The sequence below is a fragment of the Typopeltis vanoorti genome, chromosome 11 (assembly GCF_054136105.1).
Source record: "Typopeltis vanoorti isolate ZY-2024b chromosome 11, IOZ_Tvanoo_1.0, whole genome shotgun sequence".
Taxonomy (NCBI): Eukaryota; Metazoa; Arthropoda; class Arachnida; order Uropygi; family Thelyphonidae; genus Typopeltis; species Typopeltis vanoorti.
Genome location: NC_143559.1, coordinates 87,306,127 through 87,325,504, shown reverse-complemented (window position 1 = coordinate 87,325,504; position 19,378 = coordinate 87,306,127). Strand labels below are relative to the sequence as shown.

The 19,378-nt window shown below is 34.7% G+C and overlaps 1 protein-coding gene across 4 annotated transcripts in view; it reads right to left on the bottom strand.

The window, feature by feature from the left end:
- The window catches only part of LOC150101831 (constitutive coactivator of PPAR-gamma-like protein 1 homolog), a 326,792-nt gene that overhangs the window by 306,488 nt on the left and 926 nt on the right, over positions 1 to 19,378 (bottom strand). The window lies entirely within an intron of this gene.

The window sequence follows — 19,378 nt, the reverse complement described above, 5'->3', positions numbered from 1 at the left end:
CACCGTGTGTATCTACCAAGTGCACATGGCAGACATAAGAGACTATAACCCAACTCATGAATATTCTTAGATTATTATCAGATAGTCATGAAAAAAAAAGTGCATTTCATGATAACAATTCTTGCACATGATTGTCACAATAACTAAATTCAGAACTATTTTTTATAATAGTAAGACATTTGTTCAGTCTGATTTTATCATTAAAATGATCTGATTAAAGTCTAAATTAAGATGACTCAACATATTTTGGTGGAGATCCTAAACAGAAAATTTCATTCAATTCCATTCAACAAGTGCAGTCATTTATCATTCTGAAACATTTTGCTCCTGAAAATGCTCTAGATGAAAACTCAAAATATTGATATTAGACTTATAATATTAAAGTTCAAAGGTTACAAAGTCATCATCAACTCATTCTAATGAAGATGTTACTTGAATCAATTCACTGTCATTCTTATTATATTATCATTCAGGAATCATAAGATTCACAATGGGAGGCCCATCTTAAACAACACAAAGCACACAGAAACAATATATCATACCAGTAATTTAAACCCATTTACTATTTGTGCTCTCACCACCCTATCAGGTAATTCATTCCACGGACAAACCACACTCCATACAAAAAAGTCACTCCTCATCCTCTTACTTATTAGTGCATTTGTAACTTCTGCTCCTTCCTCTTGTTCTACCATATGAAAGAACTCTCCCAGTGTCAACACTGGGACTACTTCTTAACAGTTTAAATGTCTCGATCATATCACCTCTCCTATATACAAACTCTGCAGTCCACATGCAATCAATCAATCCTCATTACTAACATTGTACAGTTTTGACATTTTTGTTATCTGCCTTTGCTCCATCTCCAAGGTTAATTTATCTCCTTCAAAGCACAATTATTAGTGTAATACTGAAGAGAACAGCAAAAAAATTCTTCATAAAGCCAGCTTACTATCATTTGGGTGGTTTATAAATTTATTATTATCTATGGATCCTTTATCCTACATAGGAACAAAGGCTTCAACTATTGTTTTCAAAACAATCTGTTGAAAAAAGATATAAGTACTGCATTAAAGGATTCTTATATTGAAATGCTATTCAAGGAAACCAATGAATAATTGTTTCATAAAGCATGGAAAGCATTAAAAATATGAACAAGTGTTTAAAATGAACCAACCCCAGGAAACTTATCCTCAAAGTTCCTTGTAAATGGTGGGGAAAAACAATTATCTGATACTTCCAAGGACTCGTTGCAGGAGGACACTGTACTCTACTACTCCACTACACTCAGCTCACCATTTACACCACATAATCTCCAACTATACACAATGGCATCTGCTGCCAACCACCACCAACAATAGTATTTTTTGTTTGTAAATCAAAATATTATTATTATTTTTATTATTCAGGCCTCCATGGAGTCAAAAGACTCAACGTCGGAGGTCCTTCCTAGGAAACAAAGTCTATGATACTACTCCTTGAAATCACCGACTGTTCTTGCTCTCACCACTATCAGGCAATGCATTCCATGGTTCAACCACCCTCCACAAAGAAACCACTCCTTAACATCTTGCTCACAGCTTCCTTTCATAACTTCCAGGGATGGCCCATTATCATCACTCCTTCCTACTGTCAATCCTGTAACTATCTCTCAACAGTTTAAAAGTCTCAATCATATCACCTCTCCTATCTACCAAACACTGCAGTCTACATTCCCTCAGCCAATCCCCCTAACTAACACTGTACAGTCCTGAAACCATCTTTATTATCTACCTCTTTACCCCCCCTTCAAATTCTGGGGCCCAAATTTGAGAACAATAGACTAAGTGTGGTCCAATCAGGGTCTTATACAATGGAATGATAACTCTGATTTTCTGCAGGTCAGCATCCTTCTCAGCATTGCAGCAATCCTCTGGGTTACCTTCACCACCTTTGCAATATGTTCCCTGAATTTCGGTTTTCTATCAATCATCACCCCCAGATCTTGCCTTCTCTACTTCCTCTAGTACAGCTCCTCCAATCGAGTATGTCATATAAATCAATGTATCTCAAACTTCAAGACTTTACATTTTGCTGCATTAGACTGACACCCCCCATTCATTTGCCCATCTGTCTAGTTTATCCAAATCCTCTTGCAGGGCTGCAATATCTGCACTATTACTAATAATCCTTCCCAGCATCACATCATCTGGAAACAACTAAATATCTCCCTGTAATCTGCTCAATGTCATTGATATGAAGGTTAAATAATACAGGTACCAGAACTGAGCCCTGTGGGACCCAACTTGTAGCCTTCAGCCTCTTTGATATTGCCCCACCATACACAACTCTCTGATACCTATCAGATACAATATTCAGAGACAGCCCAATCCTGAATCCATTTGACTACCCCAACATCTAAACCCATGTGCTGCAACTTAAATATCAGCTTATCATGTGACATCCTGTCAAATATGTTTGCAAAATCCAAAAAAGTGGCAGTATATGTCTTTCCTTCTATCTTTATTATAAAAGGTAATCATATTACTAAAGCAAGCGTGCCCCTTAACAAATCCATGTTGACTCACAGATAACATTACCCTTATCTGCCTAATGCTGTATATAGTCCCTCACTAATTTCTCCAAGATCTTAACTACTGATGAAACACAAACTGGCCTATAATTAGACACTTCCAGTCTGCTACTGCTCTTATGCAATGGCACTATCTTACCCTCCTTCCATTCCTTGGGTGCCTTTCCCATAGCCAGACTTTCACTGAAAAGCCAGGTCAACTGTTATATGTTAAAATGATAAAATAATTAATGTATTACTATCATCACTAACAGTTTTCCTTTTCGACTGCCATAATTATGTACTTTCCATAATACATCTTTATTTTTAACTTTTCATCACTGCCACGTCAGGCATAGCTCATGTCTCCAATTATTCTAAGACACAAAAAAACTATCATAAAAGGTTTCTTCATATGAAGAGACATTAGCTACTTTCATATGGAAGTGCCAGTTTTTTTTTTTTTTTTTTTTTAGATATATATTTCCAGAAACTTAGGTTTCTCATGATGCACAACAAAAAGTGGCCAAAGAAAAATAATAAACACAGGCTTAGCTACTTTGGCTGTAATTCTAAACTATAATCAACCTATTACAAAACATTCAATTTTAAAATAAATTAAATATGCCAAGAAATTATATTCTTGGTTTAATCCTTTATTCAAGTGTAAGTAAACAACGTTTGCAAGTGAAGTGTGTTCGTGACTGGACTACTTGTATATAGCAGCTAATGACTTCACAACAACTGCCTTTCTTACTAAGTCATTTACTCTGAAAACAGTTCTGAATACTAATTACCCTTATCAATTACATACCAAATACACATTAAAATTAGCAGCTGTCATCTCAGCAAACAACATATAGTAAATCAATTCTTAATTAAACATGCAGAATATAATTTGACAAGTACAGTATTCTGTAATCCATTTCTGAAATAGCAAGCAAGCAATAAATTACATTAATTTCATTATCCTCCTTTTGAGTTTTATGGAACCAATACTGAGATGATCTAAAGAAGTTTACACCACAACCATATACAAAAGTGATAAAAAATGAGAAAGAAAACATTCGACAGTGCAATATAGCCTACCAAAAATTTCTCTTATCCTTTTAATATGAGGTATGGAAGTTCATATATAGTAGATTTTTTTGCATGCAAGGGTACTTAGTAGCCTGTACACTGAATTAAGGCCTAAAAGCTTTACTGATAAACTATCTGTTATAATGTTATGCTTCCTGTATTAACTTTACTCTTGATTACTGCACACATTATTCGCAATGCCAGACGATAAAAAAAAAAGAAAAGAAATAAATATGATATATATGTCAAAAGTCTTTTACCTTGGGGATAATATATATTAAGAATACCAAGTAATTTTATAAACTTGTTTTTTTTTAATTTTTTTCTTCTTCTTTACTCCTTCTCCCAAGTAAGCAAAACAGTTAAGTTTGCACCTGAACTTAGTTCAAGTCTAAAAGTAGTGCAACACCAGGGCAACTCATTGTAAAGGTCGGTAAAGCTCTGATCACTATTCTTAGTATTTCCCATAATGTAAAACACATCTCACTAAGAGATGTATACTGTTATACATCATGTCACTACCCCGACCGGTTTCAACCTTTTTTGAGGTCTCCTCAGTGAGTAACTAGACCCTGAAATACCAAGGTTTTTAGTAAAACAGAGCCTTATCAACCCTACCTATACAAGTTGCTACAAGGTGCTTTTACTTTGAATAAGAAACTCTGGATGAGATAAAGATGTCAAAAGTTTTTTACCTTGGGGATAATATATATTAAGGATACCAAGTAATTTTATAAACTTGGTTATTATTATTTTTTTTTTTTTACTCCTTCTCCCAAATAAGCAAAAAGTTAAGTTTGCGCCTGAACATAGTTCAAGTCTAAAAGTAGTGCAACACCAACAAAAATAAAAAAAAATAAATAAATTTAAAAAAAACCAAGTTTATAAAATTACTTGGTATCCTTAATATATATTATCCCTAAGGTAAAAAAACTTTTGACATCTTCATCTCATCCAGAGTTTCTTATTCAAAGTAAAAGCAACTCTATTACTAAAACCTTGGTATTTCAGGGTCTAGCTACTCACTGAGGAGACCTCAAAAAAGGTTGAAACCGGTCTGGGTAGTGACCCTCACCTATAATGTATAACAGTATACATCTCTTAGTGAGATGTGTTTTACATTATGGGAAATACTAAGAATAGTGATCAGAGCTTTACCCACCTTTACAACGAGTTGCCCTGGTATTGCACTACTTTTAGACTTGAACTACGTTCAGGTGCAAACTTAACTGTTTTGCTTACTTGGGAGAAGGAGTAAAAAAAGTTTTTATAAAATTACTTGGTATCCTTAATATTAAATATGATATATATTTCTCTTCACCTATGAATGTATCTAGTCTCAAGACCTCACATGCAGGGTCTTGAGACTAGATGGCAAATCAGACTAACTTATCAAATGATAACACCACGCATCTTATTTATCATACCATGAGGCAGTGGATTAATTTTTTTTTTTTTTAAACATTAACACCAAAAAAGATGTTGCAAAAAAAACCTATGGCATGTTAATGCATAGGTGAGCAACTGATCAAGAAGAAACAGGGATCCTGTTTTTTTTTAAAATATATATATATATATATATATATATATACATACACACACATACACAAAAAATACTCCTCAAACATTGTTCACTAGATATACTTGTAGATCATCTCTCTCTCTCTCATACACTCACAAAGCTTTCAAAATTTAAATACAAAAACTATGCATATCTTTGAAACAATATCAATAAAAAGAATATTAACATTAGTCACCAAAATAAATTTCACAGACATCTTGAATGCATCAGGTTTTCAATTCAGGTAAGTAACTGAAATGTGACCTAACCAAACAAAGCTCAATTATCTATAAAGACAATGAAAATCATTTACAAAGAATACAGATGAATCGGTAAATTAGGATTGTTCCAGATCTCTCTCTCTGTGTGTGTGTGCATGTGTACGTTTTTCTTTAAGTCAATGCTAAATTTAATAAAAAAAGAAAGAAAAAAGTTCTCATGCATAAATTCCAAATTAGGAAAATTAAAAAAAATAAATATTTAAAACACAGATTTCAAGTAGAAATCATTCCATACAGCTATTCAAATGAATTGATTAATATATAAATTGATGAATGTGTGTGTGTACACATACACGACAATACAAATAATTTGTATACACACACATATACCTGTTTATTTACATGAAACATCTTAATGGAGAAGCATTGTGAAGTCAACATAGAAACAAGCATAGCTGTATCATATACAAAAGAAGGTGACATTAATATCAAAATTTCAAACTTTTAAAGATAACCAGGGATGATCAATAATATTTTCAAACTTAACCAAGTTCTCAAGTATACAAGAATAAGAGCTTACAAAATTTTGACAAGTTTTGAAATTCTTCGAAAGGAGAGCAGGCTATACTCTCTAGGACAAAAAAAAAAAAAAAAAAAAGCACAGAAATACATAAGTATATGAATATGAAAATGAACAAAGTATATGAATATGAAAAGAAGTGGATTGAACATATTGAAAGAATCAGCAGTTCAAGACTACCCAAACAGATATTCCAATACCACCCATTTGGATGATAGAAGTCAAGGATGAGGATGACAAAGGGATGATTTAGCATAAATCATCCTATTTATAAAAGATAATATTAAACTGTTTTCATGAAAAATTTCATAGAGTAGTAATAATACCCAAGCTTTGTAAATAATTATAAAACAGATTGGAATGTTTCATTACCTATCCTTCTTCTTCATGTAGCTTCCTCATTGAGAGGGTGCAGCACCATGTCCTTCCAGTTCTCTCTCTGTTGGTGGCTTTCCTTTTTGTTTCTGAATAGTTATGTGATCCTATCCATGATTTTATATCTTCAAGCCATGTCCTTTGTCTTTTACCTCTTAATCCTTTTCCCATAATTTTTCCTTCTAAAACTGTTAGTATCTTCTGTTCTGCTGAACCTCTCAATATGTCCTGCCAATCTCATCTTTCTCAGGATCATTTCCTGTAATAAAGATCTCTATGTTCTCATTCTCTATAGGACATCTGTATTTGTCATATGTTCTGTGCATGAGATTTTCAGAGCTCTCCTATAGTACCACATTTCAAAGGCCATTATCTGTTGTCTTACACTCTTCTTGAATATCCAGGTCTCACTTCCATATGTGAAACCTGGCCACACTAATGTTCTTAATCATTCTTTTATTTGTCTTGATACCCACAGAACTTGTGAGCAGATCTTTATTTTTTCAGAAGGTATCTTTAGTTATGGCTGTTCTTATTTTTATTTCTTTATCTTGCTTTCCATTTGCAATAAAATAGGTGCCTAAATATTTGTATTCTGTTGTGTGTTCAATTTTCATATTGTTTATGAATATATCTGGCTCGGATCCGTTTTCTTTTGAGATTTTCATACATTTGGTCTTTTTTGCATTTATATCTAATCCAAATTCTTTACCTTCTTCAATAAGTAGCTGCAGTAATTTGATTAATTTATTTTGGTTTTCTGCTATTAGAATGGTATCATCAGCACATCTAAGATTGTTGTATTTTATACCACTGATACTAATTCCTATTTTTTGTTCTTCAATCTTTTTCATCACTATCTCACTATAGATATTAAACAGATTTGGTGAAAGGATACAACCTTGTCTAATTCCTCTTTATTTTCACTACAGAAGGCTCAGAGTTAAACAGCTGCATTTTCTTTTTGGTGTAAATCATTTTTATAATCTTAAGTAGATGATCTTCTATGTCTAATTTATCTAATATAATGAACATTATTATATTTTACCCAGTCAAAGACCTTCTGAAAGTCTATGAAGCATATGCAAATGTTCTTATTTCTTTCAAGTGATCTTGCTATTAGTATTTTTAGTTCCAGGATAGCATTAATGGTTCCCATTCCTCTTCTGAAGCCTTTCTGTTGTTCATTCAATTCACCGATTAAGGCTTTTTCAATTTGTTTGTTAACAATGGTTAAAATAATTTTAGATGCATGGGATATTAGGCTCACAGTTCTGTAATCTTTGCAATTTTACATTATTTTTCTTTGGAATTGGTATGCAAATAGATGTAAAAACTTCAAGTAATGCTATTGTTTTTTTTTAGATTCCCTGAATGGATTCCACTAAATAGTTATTATTGCCAGTCAAAGCTTTCAGCAGCTCAGCTGGGATATTATCGCACCCAGTGGATTTATTATTAGAAAGATTCTTAATTACATGTTCTATCTCCTTTCTTGTCGGTAGAGTGGTATCTGTTGTTACGTTTAGCTTAACGTGTCGCGAATCATCTATCATGTTACCATTATCATCATCATAGAGATCTGATAAGTACTCCACTCATCTTCCATTTATCTTTTCCTTATTAATGATTATGTTTCCATCTTGATTACAGTGAGATATGCTGCAAGTAAAAGAAAAACTGTACACAGCAAAATGATTTTAAGGAATGCCGATGGTAGGGAGGTCACTGAATCAGTCGATATAGTGGAGTTACTGAGCGTGCACTTTGCAAAAATATATCATCCAGGTGGTGACATTGAAGGAATGAAGGAACCATTAGTTTATATGGGAATTGTGGTGAATGAAGTGGAGGTGAATAATCTGTTACAGAACCTTAATGTGAATACATCTGTGGGATTGGATGGTATACCAGCATGGGTCTTAACTGAAGCGACTAAAGAATTATCAGTGCCCTTGACCATATTGTTTAATCTGAGTCTCGGGTCTGGTTTAGTCCCAAAGGGGTGGAAAGAGGGGAAAGTAGTTCCACTGGATAAAGGAGGATCCAAGACTACTGTTGCAAATTACTGACCTATCAGCATATCAGGAGTCGTTATCAAGGTCTTGGAGAAAGTAGTCGGAAAAATACAGGAATGGATTGATGAAAATAAGATACTGTGTGGGGGACAGTATGGTTTTGTGAAGGATAGATCATGCCTCAGTAACTTGTTCAGATTTTATAACACAGTGACGGCTGAAATGGATAAGGGTAATGGGTTTACAGTGATACTGCTGGACCTGGCTAAGGCCTTTGACAGGATACCACATGGAATTCTAATTCGTAAACTGCAACATATGGGAATGGATATAGGGTTGGTGAGATGGATAGGAGGGTGGCTGATGGAGAGATATCAGAGAGTAGTTTACTCAGGAGTAGAGTCCAAAAGACTGCCTGTGACTAGTGGTGTGCCGCAGGGTTGCGTTCTGGGACCACTGCTGTTTAATTTGTTCATTAACGATATCGGGAAGGATCTAAGAGGAACAGTTCATTTGTTCGCAGATGATGCAAAGTTGGGTAGGGCAATGGTGAATGCAGAAGATGTCAAAATTTTGCAGGATGATTTGGATAGATTGGAGGTCTCGGCTAAGGAGAATGGATGTCAATTTAATGTGACAAAATGTAAGGTTATGCATTTGGGAGTGAAAAGATTAGCAGCAGTATATCACATTGGTGGAACTGTACTCCAGGAGATTGATGAGGCCAGGGACTTGGGAGTGGTGGTGGATAGGGAGGTGAAGTTTAGGGGGACACTGCAAAAGTGGCTAAATCAGCTCATCAAATCACTTGGATGTTGAAGAATACTTTGAGGAGCAGAGACAAGCAAGTTATTGTTCCTCTGTATTGAGCCTTGATAAGACCCCCATTTCGACTACTGTGCTCAGATTTGGTCACCTAGATTTCTTCTTGATGGGGAGGAGGTTGAGAGGATCCAGAGGCAAATGACCAAGATGATAGCAGGTCTATGGAATGAACCGTATGAGAACAGGTTGAAGATTTGTGGGTTACAAAAATTGTTTGATGGGTGGAAAAGGGGAGATATGATTGAGACATTCAAATTGCTGAAGGATTTGAATAGGATTAATTCAGAGGATATTTTTGAGAAAAGGACTGATGGTGGGAGGACTAGGGGACATCCATGGAAGCTGGGCAAGAGTGTGGTTAGTAAGGGTGTTAGAGCTAGGTTTTTTACTTTTAGAGTGGTGAGCGAGTGGAATAAGCTGCCAGAATCTGTTGTGGGTGCTATGACAGTGAATAAGTTCAAGGCAAAGTATGATAGATACTGTGTGAATGTCGAATAGTTGTGATGGACATGATGTTTAGGGCCTCCCTCGATGAGTCTAAGGACTCCTTGAAGTCGCCCGTAATAATAATCTTTGTCCTTGATGTTATTAGACTGTGTACATCTTGCTTTTCCATTAAGTTCTTTCACGTTCAGGAATGCTTCCCTGGTTTTGTTCCTATTTTGTAATTCTTCTATCTCGGTGCACTGCAATTTATCCAGTTTTCTTTCAATCTTCTGCAAAACTGTTTGATTCTTTTATCCAATGTTTTATATCTTAATCTTTCTTCTTCATTTGCTCCTCTTTTCCATGTTCTTCTTTCATCAATAAGGTTGATTACTTCTTGTGTTATCCATGGTTTTTTTGTTTCTTTCTTCTTGTTTCACTACCTATTATAATTGGATTTTTTTTTTGTTGTTTTTTTTTCTTCCCAAAAGGCAGTAGGGAGTAGAAGGATTGCAAGTGGAGTTTCATAGAGCTCAGTATTGGGACCATTACTTTCAATTTTCATACCTATGATACTGTCACATAATTACAGGGAGATATTATTTACAGATGTGGAGCATGAGAGAGTTATTATCAGTATAGTGTTGAGGTTTTGACTCTTCAAGAGAATAAGCTGGAAAGGCGGTCAAATGAATGAGGATGCCTGTTTAATGCAACAAGATGTCAAGTTTTGAAATATGGGATATACAGATAGGATGCTTTATATATTTTGCTCGCTTGGTTGGCCAAGTGATTGACGTATCTGCTCTTCAGCCAGAAGGTTGCGGGTTTGAATTCTGCCGTGGGCATGGATGTTTGCGATCGTCTATGGCAATATTAGAGGTGGTGCGCAGTGGATGACGTTGGTGTAGATGATGCAGCTCACTGTAGTTGGTGGATTGAGTGGTGGAGACAGAGTTGTAGAGCAGGTGCCCTCCCTCGATGAGTCTTTGGACTCCTTGGAGGTGTCATGCAATAATAATAATAATAATAATAATAACAATAATAGTATTCTTCACATATTCATTTGGTGAAAAAATGGAAGAAACAAGGGATCTGGGGATGACTGTAGATAGAAATTTGAAGTTCAGAAGACATATTGCAAAGTTTGTGAAGGCATCTCAGAGAACTGTAGTACAGCTCTCTGATAACATTGAGGATAGAATCAGGGCATGCAGAGGTTGATAGATAGAAGACAAAGGGGGGGGGGGATATGATTGAGACATTCAAGCTGTTGAAGGGTAATTATCATATTAACACAGAATATTTTTCATGTGGTAGAACAAGGGGGGAGGAAGAAGTACAAGGCATCATCCCTGAAAGTTATAAAAGGAAGCAGTGAGTGAAAAGGTAAAAGTTAAGTTTATTGCATGGAGTGGCAGGAGCATGGAATGCATTGCCTGAGAGGATGGTGAAAGTGCAAATTGAATGAGTTTAAGGAGTGGTATGACAGATAGTGTTGGCTGGTGCTGACCTCCCACAGTCACTCCAGGAAGAAAATGAAATAATAAATGAAAAAAAATCGCATACGTAAAAATACTAAAACACTACAAATCTTGCTAAGATTATTATTATGCTAAGATCATTACTATTATGATCACAATAAATTTTTAAAGATAAATTAATCCTAAATAGGTCACTTTTATAACAGCATCTCATTGTCTATAAAATCAAACAAAAGGCCCAATTATCAATATACAAAAAATTATGAAAATTGGGCCTTTTGTTATATATTGATAAAATGATAAAACGTTCATGATGGACATGTTGCTGGTTGTGTGGGCTTACCACAACGAGTCTACTAACTCCATAACAATAGTATGTAGCTTCTAAAGTCAATTAAAGTATGAATAGTTAGTTATTCTAAGAAGAAAATGGATTTGCCTTTAAAGTACCATAGTATCTGATTAAATTAAGCTAATCAAATAATCCGTGCGGTTAGCCTAGTGGCTGTGCGCTTCACAACCATATGCCTGGGGAAGGAGTGTCCTAGGTTCGATTCCCGTCGGTGACGTGAGGAGCTTGAAGGATCTTCCTCAGCCAGTCTTTTCCAAGAGCCAAGTTAGCCAGTCTTGGGCGTGGACAGCAGGGTTTTTTCCCCAGTTTATTCTGGGGTTTTTCATCCCGCAAAGCAGGCAAACTGGCCTTGAGAACTCAACACTACAGGCCATAGGATACACCGGGGCATAAGGCTGACCACCTTATCCTGTAAACGGAGTGAGGTCCGATGATCAATGGACCCTCGACACCGCAAGGTAAAAGAAGGTATAAGGAAGAAGAAGAAGAAAAATAATCATATTTTTTAAATGTATTATAAAGAGCACAAATCTGAACATACCTGGATATCCTGGAAGTGAGGATGATTTCTACACATAGTACTGAGTTTAAAATTGAGTTGAAAATTAGTATGAGATCGGAAAAAATTTTTGGAAGATAAACATTAATATATGCCCAAGGGATTATGAAACAGCAAGAAAGAAACACATAAATGAAAGTTACCAGTATGAATTGTGAAAAAAAGAAAGACAAAAAACTGAAAAAGAAATATGACAGGTTATGTTCAAATTTGTACCCTTCATAATGCATTTACAATTTAGGAAAATTTAATTAGCATATAAATCATTAATATATAACCTACTGTTGACATTTAAAAGGTAGCTCCGTTCTCTTTTATAGGCCTAGTTATCAGTGCCTCCATTGCACAGTTGGAAGAATGACAGGACACCACACCCTTTGATTAGAAAAGATCCGTTCAATTCTCAACAGGAATCTGATGGCAATAGGAAAGGTAGCAAGGTTTTTCATACAGCCAAATTAGCCAAAGAGCACATATCATTAGCAAACAAAAATACTATTAGTGGGAAGTGGCAGATGGTGGACAGTTAGACAGATGTGAATGGAGGATTAAGTAGTACGGACAGACAGCGAGTTGTGTGAAGTTCACACCACACAACTCCCCCACAATAAGTCCTGGGAGGTGTAAAATAATAAAGAAAATCGGTATTATATTAATTTATTGTGCAAACATTTTTTTTTATTTTTGTAAAATGCTCCATATAACAAAAGAGATAAGATCTCTGCATCTTATTTGCAAATGAGAAACTTCCAATCAGTGATATGTTTAACACAGCTTATGCATTCATTTCACGATCTAAAACGATGCTTATTCCACAGATCTAATTAGGGATTTTCATTGAAAAGTCATACCAAGAGGGATCCTGAGATTTAAATGAGCATAAATGGACTACAAGTCTGACAAACAAAACTTTCCAATCTATGGCTGATAGTTTTCATTTTATTTATTTATTTTTTTTTTTTTCAGAAGGAACTAACAACAACAACAAAAAAAAAAGTTGCATTAAAAATCTTGTGGTAGCAAAGACCTCCTTTGCTACCATGCGAGAAACTTCTGGATGAAGTTAAATGTTAATTTTCTAAGTTTATCACAGAAATACCATCAGAAGCATGAAATATGGCTGTACTGAGAAGGTTTAGAAAGAACAGCATTTTAAGTGGAATTAACATTAAGTGTCAGTTCTCTAACAAAGAAGCTGCAGATTGAAATCATGTATGGATGATTTCAAATTTACCCTACTTACTTGAGGCCTGAAAAAGTTCCGTGTTTAGTCTCTAGAACAGGGTTTCTGAATTATGTAAAAAAATTATATAAAATTGATAAAAACAGAAAGAAATCCTTAACACACCATAACAATTTACTATAGGTTAACAACCTTTCAAGTGGGAATCACATGAAAATAATTCATAACAGTCCAACTTGCAAGAGCAAAGAACTCAAACAGGCAAGAGTGGCTATTCCTTACAGGAGCAATTAAGGGTAACTAAAGCTTGATGTGCTTTCACATCAAGTGAGGTCTCTGTGGTGGTGGTGGGGGGGGGACAATTGATACTGAGAGACTGTCAGTACTGAACAAAATTCTAATTTTGTAGGAAATGTAGTTATTAGCTAAGAAGGTGTAACAAATACAGTTGATTTCAACTGTGTGGTCAAAATAGATTACTAGTTTTGTCAGCCAGTATTTTAATGTCACATATTAGGGAAAAAAACTTAGTTGGGAATATGGAATAATAGGACGGTCTGTGAATCTGTTGGTGTAAATGAATTTTCTGCAAATTGTGAAAGAGTGCCACTGTGAAGTTGTGTAAACATAGTGGCTAGAAAAGGGAACTATACAAATATTATTTAAGAAAAAATTAAAAAGCAAAAACAAAGAATCAAATCCTGATAACTCACTTAGTTGCTTACTCTTGCAAAACAGTGATTCAGTTAGAGAGGGTATGTAATGAAATTGTTTGCATAATAAAAAAAATCTTAACTATCTGATGGATGGAAGAGGTTAAAGAGGAAATTATGATAAGGAAGAAGAAAACACAATGAAAGCTCTTAGCAAGTAAGTTGGCAGGAAAACTGAGGAAATATGGAGTAAAATGCGTGAGATCTGAAGTATATGCAAAAGAAGTTAAATGAAAGTCATGGAAAAACTGCTAACAATGATGAAGGCAAATGTAGATGACACTAGGGTAGTAAAATATTCTGAAAACTAATGAAAAAGTTTCAAAATGAAGAAAAGATAGGTAAAAGGAATTAGAGATGATAAAAATGACATGAAAAAACTAGAAATGTTCTGGATGTTTGTAGTAATTACTTTGATGATGACAGATCTGTTGTTATTTTTAACCACAATTGGAAATATTAACAAGGAATGTTTTCAAGAGTACGACTCAATCCTTGAAGTCAAAAATCTATTGGAAATCTGAAATGCAGAAAGGCATCTAGAACAGATGATGTGCAATAAAAATCCTGTGGTGAGAACACATACAATTTATAGACATAATGCAATGGCCTCATTGCCTTAGTTGCTTTGGCCTTAAATCTAAATAACCTATCATTCATCATCAGCATCAGCGCCAATTTGTTTTGAATCTTAGCGCCTCCGTAGCGCAATTGGAAGAACAACGGTACATTGCGCCCTTCGATTGGAATAGGCCTAAGTTCGATTCTCGTCGCGACGGGAGGAATCTTTATCTGGTCGATTTCAATCGATGGTGAGTTAGCCGATCTCATACGGAGGTAGTGGGGTTTTTTCTCCCGGAAACTCGGGTTTTTCATCCCGCATACATACAAATCGGCCCTTCAGAACACACGCAATTTACAGACAAAAATTACTAGCTGTGGTGGTGTTGGAGGTGGGCGATAGATGGCGTTGATTCGTAGTAGAGGTAAGGTGTAGAGACAGTTGAAGATGTCCTCCCGCGATGAGTCTTCGGACTCCTTGGAGGTATCAGGAATAATAATAATAATAATAATAATCTCATTTCATTGGTCTTTGCCATTTTTCTCTATCTGTTGTCAGATGGCTTATGTCCTGCAAACTCTTTTCACACCACTTGTTCATATCATTACCCGCTCTTGTTTCAACAATCCTCTTCTGCTTTTACCATCCAGTGTACTAAATATCAAGGTTTTGATCTTTATTCTTTTTGGACATATTTGTAGGATGGATAACAAACCATCCTAAAGATATGTCCAAAAAGCTTAACTTTCCTTCAAATGATTTTCTAGATTAGATTTTCTTTGTGGTTACTTTTCTAAGTTCTTCATTTGTTACCTTTTGCACCACACTGGCCTGGTTTGCCCAGTGAACTGACTAGACAAGCATGGTACAAAAGGTCTCCCACTCTCCAACCAACAAGTTTAAGTCCTACAGTGAACATGGATGTTTGCGATTGTCTTTAGGTGGGAAATGAATTTCATCGCCTGGTGCGAGGCTACCGTCTCATTTATTGGAATTCTGAAATGGCTTGAAAAAGTTCCATGTGTGAACTTTTTATGTGTGTATACAGCAGGGTTTCCAGACTATGTAAAAAAAAAAAATAATAATAAAATAATATAATATATATATATATATATAAAGTGGAGGAAAAAATCCTTAGCCCATTCACAATACAAAATGTACTTAGGTTTGCAAATAACCTTTCGTCAGTGGGAGCAAGACACACCTATATATATATATATATATATATATATATATATATATATATATATATCCATAATAAAGCTTAACGGTATAACTATCATCGAGAGGGGAAAAAAGTACATTTATTAACAAGACAACGAAACAATGCTTAGAATATCGGAAACGATAGCCATAAAATGTGACGAGAACTCAATCAACGTCCACCGACCCTACATAATCTCCAAGTGTTGGAAGCTCCACAACATAAAAATTAGGTCACAACTCCAACCAATAGGCAATAACACAAACACTTCAAAGGCAGAATCACCAAGCCGACACGACATAGCATCCCTTCCTCCATGAGTTCAGACAACAACCCACACGGTCAAAAAAGCTCACACCCCATCAACCCTCTCCCCTTTTCCCATAAACCCTTCCTCTAAAAGACAGTTTCTATTTTCAGCCTCTTTTTCCATCATTTTTCCCACCCTACAAAAAAAGTGCTCCACCCACCCTTAAAAATAATATATGTATATATTATATAAAAAAAAACCCTGGGTTTTTTCAAATTAATTCTCCCATGTTGCCTGACTCCCCCTTTCAACACCGTAACAGCAGAAGTATGCACACCATGGAAAGAAGACAGGCAACAACATCCAAGAAAAGGTATGTGCGAATTTTCTTCTATCATGCTACACATATTTGTCTCTAAAATAGATCTGCAACGCCCTAAGAATTCTTGAGTAAAAAAGGGCACTCCTAAACGAAAGCAGGCGAAATAACAGTAATAATAATATTATTTATTATTATTATCATAGTAATAATAATAAACATTTATTAAACTCACTGATATTTCACTGGTTTTCTAGCCTATGTGCATCATAGGCTAGAAAACCTATGATTTTCTAGCCTAGTAGCATCATCAGAGCACAATGGAACTGTGACAGGCACACATCACTAAAGCAAGTAACTGTAGAAACAATTTAAATTGTAACTGACACCTAATGTCCTTACATGGCACCCTCTATGGATCAGATAACTACAAAGTTAATTCAGAGAAGCCAGCTATTAGGTCTTAAAATGACAGTGTCCCAGATCTTTGGTAAATTAATGCAACCATATTTGTTGAGATTGGAAGAGTACTTCATAGGTGATGCTGATTCTAAGAATAGCCTCTTAGATCTGTAACTACTTCTATGTAATAAAGATGTTTTTCCTCCATCTAATCCTATGTGAAGGAGTATAAAGAGCATAATATGGTTGCATTACCATTAGCCAGACATCTCTGAATTAACTTTGTAGTTATCTGACCCATAGAGAGTACCATGTAAGGACATTAGGTGTCAGTTACAATTTAAATTGCTTCTACAATTACTTGGTTTAGTGCCACGTGCTTGTAATAGTTGCATCGTGCTCTGATGCTGGGTAGAAAACCAGCAAAATATTAGTTTTAATAAATGTATTTTTTTCCTCTCAGTGTTAGTTATACTGTTAAGCTTTATTAAAGATAAGGAACAACACCTAAGCTTTTCTGTACAAATATATATAAATATAAATTTCTTTCATAACATGTTTTTTAAAAGCAATATTCATCTCACTGTTTGACCATTACCCATGTCTTACAACTATAGATAGCACTTGCAAGCATGCATGTTTCCAGCAATCTTAGCTTTGTGGCCTAACTTAAATAACCTAACCAGAAATACTAATAGAAATATAAAAGTTTACAGTGGCTACAATACACAATTCAGAAGGCCTGATAAAAAGGTTGAATTCTATATGATTGGAATAGAGCTCTCCTAGTTTCCATAAAACAATGCAAGAATTACAGGGGAATTTCAGTACTTAACATTCCAGATAAGATTTATAGAAACATACTTAAGAAAAACAAGCTGTTTTATATATATATATATATATATATATATATATATATATATATATACACACACACACCCCCCGGCACCTACACTACAAAGGCCTCCTCCAGTTCTTTCCACCTTTCTCTGTACTTGGCAATGGTTGACCAATTTTTCCCAACAAATTTTGACAGTTCATCACTCCACCTTCTTTTAGAATCCAGTTCGTTAGTACAGTGGTCCATCACTCATCTTCTCTCCTGGATAGATGTCTGGCCTATTTCCATTTTAGCCACTTATGGTGAAGAATGATGTCAGATGCGAGTCTGGCTTCTTATCTTTTGATGTGATGCCTAATATCAACTTCTCCATTTTTCTTTGAGTTGTTAGTTTATTTGCCAGTGCTTTAGTTAGCAACCAAGTTTCACAACCATATGTGATGACTGGAAGTATACACTGGTTAAATGTCTTCCTTTTTAAACAGAGTGAGACATCATTGTTTTGAAAATGCTTTTCAATTTTCTGAATGCACCCCCAGGCAAATTGAACTCTCCTATTTATTTCCTTTTGGAGTCCACAGCTTAGATCAATGAGATGACCTAAATATGTATATGAAGAGATTCATTCCAAGAAATTGTTTTCTATTATTATGTTTTTTGGTGTTACAGAATGATTAAACATGATTTTAGTTTTTTCTCTGTTTATTTCTAGACTGACTTTTCTGCTTTCATGATATGGGTCTTCTATCATTATATTAACGTTGAAGTGTTTGCAAAATGCAAAAATTATGATATCATCTGCATATCTTAGGTGTATTAAGTTTCTATGACATATAACATCTTTGAAATCTGAAAAAAATTACATCATACCAAAATTAAAATATTTATCCTAAAACAGGAATGGATTCGTAGTTTAGTTTAAATTATTGCCAAAGCAACTATGGCTATGAAGCCATAATTCCAACCAAGTGTTATTGTGTTACTGCATATATTCTTCTGGCCAGTTTGCAGAATGAAAAATACTCCTCCTGTCAGGTGTCTTCTCCCTCCAGGAGATTGACTACCATGAAAAATACTACTATCTCTATATACGACATAGTGGTACAGTCATAAAATATCTTCCAGTTTAATTGATTTCATACATTTTAGGATTTGATGTATTTTAAAATGAAAGTTAATGATTAAATATATATTGTACTTTAAAATAAGATCAACCAGTAAGATCTCTACTGGTGGGAGGAAGAATAAAATCAAGAATATGATGAGAATGACAATTTTCAAGCTGACTACTGTGACTCATATCATAATGTGACTAACAATACATCATCATCATGTACTACATCTCATGTGAAATCCTTATTCTACATGATGTATTTTCACATTATGATCAAGGTAATGATTTTCTGATTTCCAAATATAGCAAGAAACAAAAATAATACTCAGAGGTATACAACTGAATTCGTAACTCTAAAGGAGAAAAAAAAAAAAAAAAAAAAAAAAAACTAAATTGAGACACCCTTAATTTATTTTCTCATGCTGGAGGCTTAATGGAGCAAACAGTACTTTGAAATTCATTTTCTCACAATCATAAAAAATAATCATACTCTGCAAAAAAAAAAAAAAAAAAAAGAGTTAAGATTCATGAAAATAGAATTAAATTTAAGGAGGATACATAAGTGAAACAGTTCATCAAATGGTTAAAGTAGGTATGCTGGCAAAATATTTATGTTTATAAACAAATACTAGAAACAGGGCTACTGCTTCACTTGTTACAGAATGGTAGCAAAATACCATACATAACACAATTTCTTTCCAAAAGCTGCAATATTAAACTGGAAAAAGACAAAAATAAATTAAAAGCTGATCTACCTA